Source organism: Chrysemys picta, chromosome 9 (genome assembly GCF_011386835.1).
Source record: "Chrysemys picta bellii isolate R12L10 chromosome 9, ASM1138683v2, whole genome shotgun sequence".
Taxonomy (NCBI): domain Eukaryota; kingdom Metazoa; phylum Chordata; order Testudines; family Emydidae; genus Chrysemys; species Chrysemys picta.
The window spans coordinates 48280836-48293266 of record NC_088799.1 but is presented as its reverse complement, the minus strand read 5'-3'; the positions used below and the strand labels follow the sequence as shown (position 1 = coordinate 48293266).

The following is a 12431-nucleotide window of genomic DNA, read 5'->3' as shown; positions in this document are numbered from 1 at the left end:
TTGCTGCAACTTTTAAAAAGAGTAAACAAGATGACCTAGGTAATTATAAGCCTGTCACAGTCTGACCTGGATCCCAGGCAAGTTAATACAGTGGTTGAGCAACCCAGTTTCCATACTACTCCAGCTCCTACATCAGCAGAAAACTATTTTACTAAAGCAATCTAAACATTTCACCTGACATGATCCTTAGGAGATAGTTTACAAGTAATTTCTACACTGATTTAACAATATTAATATGGAAACATCTTACTACAAACACCAAACAAAGGGGATATGATGAGGCAATTTACAGTACAGCTTATATTCCTCCATTAACTGAAATATAAACAGCAGCAAGAGAACATGCCAAGAAAAATTAACCCCAATTCTAACTATTGATCATGCTATTCACATCACACATTACATATGGGATGGGGATAGTGTAGTTTATCACTTTCATGGGGAATTATTCATTTAAAACCAATGAACAGTGAGTGTAAGGAATATCAAAGCACACAGATTTTCCCCCGGCTGTATTTAGAAACAAAGTCCTATTAGGTTATTTTATCCATCCATCCACCTGCCAATAAAGTATTGTCCTGAATATTCAAATAATTTGTCCAGTCTAATTTTAAGTGACTGAAGTGGCAGGAGACTACTGCAGTCTAGCTGACCTCTTATTAAGTGTACCTTTGGTCAATTTCAATCAAATCACATCTATCTACATGCCACTGTTACACCCTAAACAATTACTCCTCCTTGGTGTTTTCATTCCCTTTAAATACTGACCATACATATGGTTAATATCCCTGTTAGTTATTGCACCATATTTTTGATTTTTTAAACCTTTAGTAGCTCTGAATACATTCCTCCAGATGCTAAAATATTTTCCCCCAGTTCATCAGTATTTTTTGGATACTGAGATCTAGAACTCTAAACAGTACCCTAGGTGTGATATGACATGGGGCAGATACAGAAGAACTGTCACTTCCTTGATCAGTGAAGAAATTTCTCTGTATTATACTGCACAGAGTGCTATTGGCTGTTTTTGTCATTAATATTGAACGACCAGATCATGTCTAATTTGCTTTGCACTAAAGCTTGTTGAGATATTTCTAGTTCAGTAACATACCATTCCCTTCTGAGCATTTGACCAGGAGGACAGAGTCAGAGTATCTTCTCAGACTATGCTGAAATATCCTATTTTTGATACTCCATCCTCCTTCCCTCAGCTTGCTTTTTTCATCTACTTGTCACATCTTCCCATGGTTACCATTATTATGATTACAGTGGAGCCTAGTAGCTATAACTTAGTTAGGGTTGTGTTCTAAAATGGGTTTAAAATATTTTTTCTTTCCTAAATATAGAAGTCCTTTTAGAGTGAATTTCACACATGGTTAGTTTTCACACATTTTCTCTTGTTGAATTTAATACAGAAAATGTGAAATTGGGCTTTTTATGAACTTTGTCCTTGGCAGTCCAACCTTTCACTGTTAACAGATAAACTATTTACCTACACGATTTGGTAGACAGATTTATCCCTGAGTACATCTGATGCAATATGTACTTTTAATTGCATTTTGGGTCATTTTTAAGAGTTATTCATAATAGTTGAAACTATGTGTGACAAATTTTTGTCAAATATACTCTTTTCTGTTGTATAGATAAAAAACAGACTCCATCAATATAGTTACAGTTTTCAGCCAGATTCTATGCTACTATGCAGAAGATTTTCTATATGGGGGTCTGGCACATAGCACTGATGTGAAGTGTACATTTCTCCATCCCCGACAGGTTTGCCCCCCTTACTTAGTCATCTACCATTAAGCATGAAAAAAACACAGGAAATTAATATACAAAAAAACTTAATTGTAAAATAGTCAAGTTAACTTGTACTACACACAATACACCTAACACAAACACGAACAAGCAAGGAATGAAAAAAGTTAAGCCATTACAGCACATACCCTTCAATGCTCTAGCCACAAGCATACACTTTACCATTACCACATTCAGAACATCACAAATCCCATACCACAACCTTAAAACTCCTTTGTAATTTCACCAGATATAATTCAAGCTTTGTGTCTGTACCAAGACTATGTATCCCTAAGGCATTAGCTATTTGAAGCTGGAAGACTGATCAATGGAGCTTACCTTTAAGAATGTATTAACATGCAATGGAAACTCTGGCTGCCACTCCTGATACCTAGAAAAGCAAAAATCAAGTGTGTATTAAGTTTCTCCTGCCAACCATTTCCTCGGTGCCAACAAAGCTTAAGGTATAAAGCATGACCTCAAATTTGAACCACTTCCAGATGGAAATTTAGGAGCTCTCCAAACAAAGGTTTAGTACCTGTTTTGGGTTCATAATTTAATCACTGCCAATACAGCTATCCTCCACTTTCAGATGTGCTGGACAGACTAACAGAATGCAAAATGAGCCAAAGGTTAGTTATGAGGAAATTTTCTGTAAGGATCCTAAGGATCTTCCACCAATCTTCAGAGACCGAAGATGACAAATTCTTCTGTTTACCTCAAGAATTCACCCACAGGTGTTAAGCTTTCAGTTCTGCAGAGGTAAGGAACAAACACCTCTTGTGTGCTCAAGCAAATTTTAATTACTTGCAATAGGACTGAGGCCATAGGCTACTTTCAGTTAAAATGGTCACCATTTCCCTAGAGCCTGTGCAATAGATTAGAATGTCCATATCAGTGTAAGAAGGGTGTTTCTGAGGAGTAACTGCAGATCCTGTACTCAGAGGTAACAGCCTTGGCTAATTTGTGAGTTTGGTATGTTTCTGTAAGGGCCTTGTGATTGGGTTTTCAAGTCTCTCCAGTCCATGTGTGTGATCTCTCCAGGTGTTTTAAATTATTCTTGTTAACGAAGGAGTTGTGCTAACCCAATTATACTAGCTAAATAAGCCAGCTGCAAAGGGAACTCTGAGTCAGAGAATAGGCAAATGCTAACAGGAGTGTTTGAAGGAATTTGTAGCAAGGAATTTGCTTATCTTCTACCTAGATACATTTCTACATCAGTAATAATGGACAACATTGGAACAGTATTTGCGGCCTGGAGGAGATGTCCATGTTTTCCTTCCTGACTGAAGGCACAAGAGTTTTCCTGAATGTGAAGTGCAAGTTGATGGGAAGAAAAGATTTGTGGTCTTGAAGAACCATCAACCTGTCACAGCACCAAAGAGAATGAAGACTTCTTGAATAACAAGATCTGGGAATCATTGCCACAGATTCAACAAGGGAAGGAATTAACAATGAAAGAGTCGAAATAAGAAATCAGAAAAGAGGATTGGCAGTTTATGATCACTAGAGGAAAGTGAACCAGAAGGCATTCTACATAGCAGAATACATGATCAGGTAAGGTTCAAAAAAGAACTAGAGAAGTTCATAAAAGATAGGTCCATCAATGGCTATTAGCCAGGATGGACAGGGATAGTGTCCCTAGCCTCTGTTTGCCAGAAGCCGGGAATGGGCGACAGGATGGATCACTTGATGATAATCTGTGCGGTTCATTCCCTCTGGGGCAACTAGTATTGGCCACTGTCGGAGCACAGGATACTGGGCTAGATGGATCTTTGGTCTGACCCAGTATGGCTGTTCTTATGTAGTCTACAAGGCATCTGCAGAAAAAAATCTCTCTGAAATTTCACTAGAGGAACAGAATACAGCTGCAGGGGACATATATGAGGATGGCTGCTCAGCTGAATCCAGAAGGACATCACACCTGCCCAAGAGAAGACGAGAACAGTCCCTGTCTTCAGGGACTCCATGTTAAGAAAAGTGAGTAAAAAATTCTGCAAGAGACAAAAAAAGGACAGAAGAACTGTGTGCTGTCTTCCTGGAAATAAGAGAAGAGATATGATAAAATGACATTCTGAATCTGGTGCACAAGAATCCGCTGGCATATTGGCACTAGTGGCATGACATCACGCTTCAAAGATTATTGAACACTTCAGGGATCTTGGAAGGGAGGAAAGGCCAGGTGATATTTTTGGAGAGGCTTTTTATCCCATGAGCAAAGGGGAGGTGAACCTCTGGGCTAGATAAGTGATATAAAATAGGGGGATTTGTTTTTGTGGAATGTTAGCCACGTTCCATGGAAATGAGTGATCTAGAGAGTTTGAATGGCCTTCATCACAATGGCACAGAAACCAATCTTGTGGAATAGACTAGTTAGATTGTTTGGAAGTCATTTAATAACAAATAGTAATGGAGTAAACACAGTACAAACACTATGCAATGCAGACTAAAGGAGTCATGAACATCATGAATCATGGTATCAAGGGGTGTGAAGAAAAGAAATATAATTACTGAAAAAAGTACAGAAATTAGAAGTTCAGGCACCTATCAGCATATAACCTATATTCTTCCACCCAGACAGACCTTACCATTGCCACAACTGTACGTCAAAGACCACAACTTTAATTTCAACCTTTTAGTGATGCCATCCATGCAAAGCCTTCACTAACTACCATCACCAAGCACAAACTACTATATTAAACATGCCAAAATAACAGCAATTTGATTAAGGGAATGTGTGCAGAAGGAAAGGTTGTGGGTAGTTTGTTGTGTCCATTTCTTCAGCCAGAACAGCCCTCGGCCTTCATCATTGGAATCAGATGTTTTTAGAAAATTCATGCTTCTTATTAATTATAATTCCATCATATCCTAGTGCTTACATAGAAACATAGGACTCAAAGGGACCTCCTGGATCATCAAGTCCAGTCCCGATATTGCAGGCAACTATGTCATACTCCCATTCATAAATTTATCAAACTCCATCTTAGAACAAGGTAGATTTTTTTCTCCCACTATTTCTACTGGAAGGCTCTCTCACTCCTCTCATGGTCAGAAACCTTCTTCTAATTTCCAACCTAAATTTTTTCATGGCTAGTTCACACCCATTTGCTCTTGTTCCAACATTGTCCTTTAATGACTAGAATTCTACACAATATTCCAGATGAGGTCTCATCAGTGCCTTGTACAATGGCATTGATACTTCCCTATATCTCTTCCAACTCACCTCACATATCCTAGGATCACATTTGCTTTTTTTTTTTTTTTTATATAAACACCACACACAAATGCATTTCTTTGGTGGCTCATAATTATCCTGTAAACTAATACACCCAGGTCTTTCTTCTCCTCTGCTGCTTCCAACTGATGAGCCCGCAACTTATAGCAGAAATTCTTGCTATTAGTTCCTAAGTACATGATCTTTCACTTTGTACTCTTAAATTTCATCTAATTTCATCCAGTCCCCTAGGTCATCCAATTCTTCCTGTGTAATATTTTGATCCTCCTCTGTATTGACAATGCCACCCACCTTTGTGTCATCAGAAAATTTCATTAGCACATTCCTACCTTTGGTGCTAAGATCATTAATAAAAATATTAAAATAAGATTGGTACAAATACTTGAGGAACTTGACTAGGAACCTCCCCCTCCAGCATAATCTGCTGTTGCCTCCCCTTTAGTCTATTTCTTACTCATCTTATTATTCTTGTACTAATTCCCATCTTCGCCAACAAAACTGATAATTTCCCATGTGATACCAAGTCAAATGCATTATTAAAATGCAAACAGACTAGATCTACTATATTTCCTTTGTCTAAGAAATAAATTTATCTTCTCAAAGAAAAGCATCATGTTAGTCTGGCACAGTCTACGTTACCATCCTTATTAAATACCGAAGCAAAGTATTTGTTAGTTTTTGGGCCACACCTGCACTATCCTTAATCTCTACCCCATCCTACCTAGCCATCTTAACTACATAGCAATCCCACTTCTCTTCGTGCTCTCTTTTTATTTATATGGCTAAAGAACCTTTGACTATTTGCTTTAATTTCCTATGCAAAGCCTTATTCAGTTTCACTTTTGACAATTCTCACTTTATCCCTACAGCTTTTGACCTCCAATACCTAATAGCCTCCCCCCCCCCCTTTTTTTTAAACTCAATTTCTTCTTCCATTCCTTTTGGTCTCTCTGCTTACCCCGAATATCTTTTCTGAGGGGTCATTCAGCATCCTTCACATTTAAGTTCCTCAGCTCTTCAGTCCAGATGATTTCATTCTCTTAGTTTCCCAAAGTCTCCCCTTTAGAAATCAAAAACCTTATTTACTATTTTTTTTTTTACTATTTTTCCATTTAATTTAAACTGAATCAACTCATGATCACTCAATCCAAGTTTATTTTCTATGACCAGCTTTCTATAATGTTCTAACTACTTACCAAAATCACGTAAAAAAACAGACCATCTGTGATGGTTCATTGGTTAAAGAAATCTATTTCATGCAGGAATAACTGGACTCTACTATTATTAACATTTGCTCTCCAATCCCTAGCTGGGAAGTTAGTTTCCCATAATGAAAGAATTCCTCTAATCCAAACTCAGGGGCCTGCAGAAGGCCACTAATGCTACCCCAATAGAACATTTTGCTATCCTTCCCCAAGGCAATTTTAACCTCAGACCATAAAGAAATAAGTGACAGAATGGATAAGACAGTCTAGCACATTATTGATAGATATACAACACTACACCACCTTTACTTGATTTCAATTCCTCCTGAACAGCACACACCATCCAATACCTGTATTTGAGTTTACAAACAGGACTTGTGAGAAGTCACTTGCCAAATGTGACTGGAGAAATGTAGGTGCTGCTATAACATCCAATGAAGTATCTTATTGTATTCATATAGATTTACAGAGTAGCATAAACTTTTTTAAACCCTAAAATACAACACAGTTTAATACAAACCAATTAAGTAGACAAAGTTAAAACTCAGCCTACTCTAAAAGAATCAACAAATCCCCTGAGAAATGATCCCCAGTCTTTCCAGCCTGACTCTCCACACAAAACCCTTGAGGGAAAAACAGACGTTGAACTCAGCCTCTGCCAGATTATCAGAAGGAGTGAAATTCAGGAGTCATGGATCATTCAATGAGATCATCATGCCATTGGATCCAACATTTATATCTGAAACTGGGTTTTTTGAAGAGCACTGACTCATCTTTTTCATCAGGGAAAATCCTGGATAGATGAGATCTTTGTGATAGCTAGGGACCCAAATCATTAACCAGGGTGGATCTGATTTAAACCATGATTTAAATCACTAGTCAGGAAGACTTGATTTAATCATGGATCTCTACATAGAAGTGCATTATTGTTGGTTGTTATAACCTTAACATACCAGTTTTATTTACAAAGTTCATTAACATTTTGAAGTTATGAAATATTGCCCTTGAAAATTAAAATATATGAGGAAGCACAAACATTACATTCTCCCTCTAAGAGCCACCATTGAGTGAGCAAGAAGACACATAGCTCATTAGTAGCTCAAATAGTATCAGGTGTCATCTCATGTACAGTGCATCATAGGAATCTAATCAAGTGACAAAACATGGACAACTCTGGTCAAGTCCATATCAAAAAACAAAAGTAAGTTCTCCTGGAAAAGTTCAGGTGAAAAAAAGCCACAGTTTCTGCCTGATCATATAACAGCAGCCTATGAACTAATGAAATGTCTAAATTACATACATCTTGATAAAACAGACAAAATTGCTTTTTATCAAGGGGGCAGACATCAATCTTTGTTGCCCCAGCCAACGAGCATCAACCATCTTGCACATACTGAGTCTTAGCCCTCATTTAGTTCCCCTATTGCAACTACACACTGGGGAAGATGAGACTGCACAATACTGGTCAAATGAAAGTAGTACAATCCCACCCAGAAACCCTCAACATGTATGTGGGCAGCTAACCCATAGCACCACTCATGCTACCTCTGACTACACTGCTACTTTTTGCCCACTAGCTCGAGCAGAACTACCATGAGTCTGTCTACTTGTGCTGAGAAGGAAAGATTACTCACCCTGTACAGTTATTGTAGTTCTTCAAGACATGTACCCCTATGGGTGCTCCCCCTCAGGCAGGCATGTGCCTCTCAAGCCCTTGATCAGAGATTTCCAGCTATCAGTGTCAGTTCAGCCTGCACATGTGCCCTATACCGCCTTGTGGCAGACACTGAGGTTATATAGGGGCATGCAGGGAAAAATCACCCTTAGTTCTTTCTCTATTCAATCATCTCCAAGGCAATAACCAAAGTAGAGGGGAAGGAGAGCGGATAGTGGAGCATCAGATCTGACAGCATGGAGCAGTATGTAATGCTTTGAAAATGTATGGATTGAAGTCTAAGTAGCAGCTCTACATAGCTCAGATACTGGAACATTCTTCAAAAATGATGTAGATGTTGCCTGCAATCTGTCTGAATGTGCTCTCACGCAGGGGGCGGAGGAGGGCCAAGCACCTGAAGTTTCATAACAGGTAAAGATTCAAAATGAATATCGGGTTGTAAGTCTGTGAGAAGAAACAGGAGCTCCCTTAGATTGATCTGAAAAGGATAGGACGAGTCCAGGCGATTCCAAAATGGAATCCTATCCAGGTAGAAGGATAAGGCCCTTCTATGGAAAGAGGATTCCTACTGACAACTGTGAGCTTTTGGAAAAAAATACTGGTAGATAGATTAGTTAAGATGAAAACACAATGTAACCTTTGATGTGGATGTAAAGAGACCTTATAATTAAAAAACATGGCACAGGGGAGATCTATCATCAAGGCTCCAATCTCTCCAACCCCATGGGCCGACATGATGGCAAGCCTTTGGTTCAAACAGAGGTTTCATGTGGTGGCTGAGAACCAGGTTGAGGTGCCTAATGCGGGGGAAGAGATTACTCAGACCCTTAATAAATCTAGACTATATGGGGTGAGCAAAACTGGAGGATTCCTTGACAGGGGATGAAAGACTGATATGGCAGCAAGGCATACCTTGACTGAAATGATAAATAATCTGGATGTCTTCAGACCCAGCAGTTAATCTTGGATGAGAGAAAAGGGAACCAATTCAGGCCAGAGGTAGTGATGATAGACAAATCTCTTCCATTTCCCCAGCTAAGTAGTGCGCGTTTATGTTTTTCTACTATTTAATAACACCTGGTGCACCTCTGTAGATCAGAAAACCTCCATTCCCAAGAACCATCCAGGAGCCACATCCTGAGGCACAGAACCACCATGCTGGGGTGGATGCAAGCGGCCCACTTTCTAGAACAAGATATGAGCAATGGTCAGGAGCTTGATCAGCAGTTGGACACAGAGCTGAAGCAGGTAAGGGTATCAAGTTTGCCTCAGCCAGGTAGGTATTATAAGGATAACTGGCCTTGTCTTGCCTGATCTTGTTCAGCACCCTTAAAATTAGGGGTGTTAAAGGAAAGGCATAGAACAGACTCTTCTTCCATGGTAGGAGGAAGGCATCCCCAAGGGAATGGTGATCCATGCCGCCTTGAACAGAAGACAGGTGGCTTCCTGTTAACAGAAGTGACAAAAAGATCAATTTCTGGCATCTCTGGAATGTGCTGTGGAGAACTTGAATGTCCAGCTCACATTCGTAGTCCTGGGAGAAGTGTCTGCAGAGGGCATTGGCTGTGGCATTCTGGATGCCTAGGAGGTAGACTGTTGAAATCTGGATATGGTTGGCTATACACCAGTTCCAGAGCTGTATAGCTTTGATGCACAAAGAGAGGGATCTTGCTCTTCCCTAACTGTTGATGTAAAACATTCAGGACATGTTTTCCATCATGACCCTGATTGCTTTGCCCCAGATGTGTGGCAGGAAATAGAGGCAAGAGTTCCTGACTGACCTGATCTCCAACAGGTTGATGCAGAGATTGGTTTTGTAAGTTGTCCATCTGCTCTGAACTAGCAGATTGTTGAGGTGGGCTCCCCATCCAACAGGGATGTGTGGGTTTGTTAGAGTCACTGATGGGGTTGGGCAACACAAAAGGACATCCACACGGACATTAAGTTACTCCTTCCACCAGTTTAGGGAGTTCTTTAGGTGCCAGGGGACCATCATCCACCTGTACAAGGCATCCCTGTCCAAAGAATAGGCAGTTCTGAGCCAATCATGGAAGCAGTTGAGGAGTATTCTTGTGTGGTTGGTCACAAAGGTGCAAGATTTTCAGCCAGACATCCAGCCACTTTTGGTTCTTGTCGTAGGGGGTAGATCTCCAACCTATAATGTTGATTCACTGCATTCACCACTAGGGAGTTAGGTGCGGGATGGGAAAATAAAGAGATGGAATCCTAAAGGGGCACGTAGTACTTCTTATCCACCCTGCTACACATTGGTGGAATAGTGGCAGACATTTGCCACATCGTCTTAGCCAGATCCAGGAGAGCCTCATTAATAGGTATCACCACTCTGGAGAGAGTTGCCAACTGAAAAAATATCTGAAGACACTCGGTACCCAACAACAGGGACTCTGGTTCATCCGACACTGAGATGTCCCTCAAGTATCGGAACTCCTGTGGTTCTGGTAAGGACCCCATACCAGTACCACAGCTGACATTACCATAACTGGAGCCAACAGCACCTACAATAATGGGTATACTACAGACATTGTAGACCTCAGGTGCCAATACTTGCTTGGTACCAAAGGTTCCACTTGCAGTGGTACCCCGGAATGAGCTGCTTGCATCAGTACCAAGATGGCTGGTTAAAGCACACAATGGCATCAATGTAGTGGTATCCTTCAGTGACAATGGCAGGGCTCAACTCGATGGTACCCTGTGCTTACCCTCCTTACTGGTGGAGGGTATAGATGCCCTTTCAGAGCCATGCTTCCTGTCCTTGGAGCTCCAGGGCTTTGTGGGCCTACCCATACCCAAGGAAGAGTCCTATGCCTCAACAGTACCCTCGGAGACAGATCTCGACAGGAACATGGTCTTTTTTGGAGCTGGGACCTTAGAAAGTTCATGGTCTTCTTTCCGAGAGTCTTCCCAGCAGGTGCCAAAGACTTCCCTTTCTTAGGGGACACATGTCCTGAGGTTGACAGGGCACTCAATCTGTCCAGGGACAGACATACAGGGGGATTGCCTGATCTTGCTTAGAGGGTAAGCTTTATCTCCCTGTTCTTCATAGCCCTGGTCTTAAGTGCCAAACAGAAGGAACGCTTCTAGGAGACCCGAGACTCTCCCAAGCAACGGACACATGGAGTGCCAGTCGCTGACCAGTATAGACTCTAGGCAAGAGGCAACATTTGACGCCTGGCAAACCAGGCATACTCCACCAGGAGAAGACACATCTCTTGGAGGGAAAAAGAGAGGGGGGACAAAAAATAACCCTCTCACCTAAAACTAACTATACCAAAAACTAACCTAGAGCAATAAACTAACTTTGAGAAAAAGAGAGAGAAGGCCAAGTCTATGCGGACATGCTAGGGGGCTCCATCTCAGGCTGAGGTGGTAGAGAAGGAACTGATGGCAGGTCGCCCAGGCAGCTGTGGTGTCTGCCACAAGGCGGCATGGGGCACATGCACTGGCAGAATGGACACTGCTAGCTAGAAATTTTCAATCAAGGGCTTGAAAGGTGCATGCGTACCTAAAGTAGAGCACGAACAGGGATGCTACACGAAACAGCAGTAAGCTCCCAGCTGCAGTATATACCCTCTGTAGTAAATTGTTGGGATATTTGTTAGAATCCAATTCTGTTTCTTCTTAAACAAAGAAAAAAAAGGGGAGACAGAAAAAGAGAGAAAAAAATTCTGTCTGATACTTGCAGTTCAGTTGTTGGAAAAATCACTGACAAAGTACACATTACATTACCTTACCTGATTATAGGGCTGTCGATTAATCACAGTTAACTCACGTGATTAACCCAAAAATTTAATCGGAATTTAAAAAATTAATCGTGATTAATCGCAATTTTAATTGCACTGTTAAATAGAGTACCAATTGAAATGTATTAAATATTTTTGGATATTTTTCTACATTTTCAAATATATTGATTTTAATTACAACACAGAATAAAGTGTACAGTATTGTATTATTTGCACTGTAAAAATGAACAAAAGAAATAGTATTTTTCAATTCACCTCATACAAGTACCATAATGCAATCACTTTATTGTGAAAGTGCAATTTACAAATGTAGATTTTTTTTTGTTACATAACTGCACTCAAAAACAAAACAATGTAAAACTTTAGAGCCTACAAGTCCATTCAGTCCTACTTCTTGTTCAGCCAATCACTAAGACAACAAGTTTGTTTACATTTATGGGAGATAATGCTGCTGGCTTCTTATTTACAATGTCACCTGAAAATAAGACTAGGCGTTCACATGGAACTTTTGTAGCCAGCATTGAAAGGTATTTATGTGCCAGATATGTTCAACATTCGTATGCCCCTTCATGCTTCCGCCACCGTTCCAGAAGACATGCTTCCATGCTGATGACGCTCGTTAAAAAAATAGTGTGTTAATTACATTTTAGACTGAACTCCTTGGGGGAGAATAGCATGTCTCCTGCTCTGTTTTACCCGCATTCTGCCATATATTTCATGTTATAGCAGTCTCGGATGATAACCCAGCATATGTTGTT

The 12431-nt window shown here is 40.3% G+C and overlaps 1 protein-coding gene across 7 annotated transcripts in view; it reads right to left on the bottom strand.

Moving 5' to 3' along the window:
* The window catches only part of STAG1 (STAG1 cohesin complex component), a 391540-nt gene that overhangs the window by 355816 nt on the left and 23293 nt on the right, over positions 1-12431 (bottom strand). For 2 of the 7 annotated variants that reach the window (XM_065557022.1, XM_065557021.1), the window contains exon 2: positions 2137-2188. The exons of the other annotated variants lie outside the window; for them this stretch is intronic. The gene's annotated coding sequence lies outside the window, so the exon portion shown is untranslated. The remainder of the gene's footprint in view (positions 1-2136; positions 2189-12431) is intronic. 7 annotated transcript variants of the gene reach the window in all.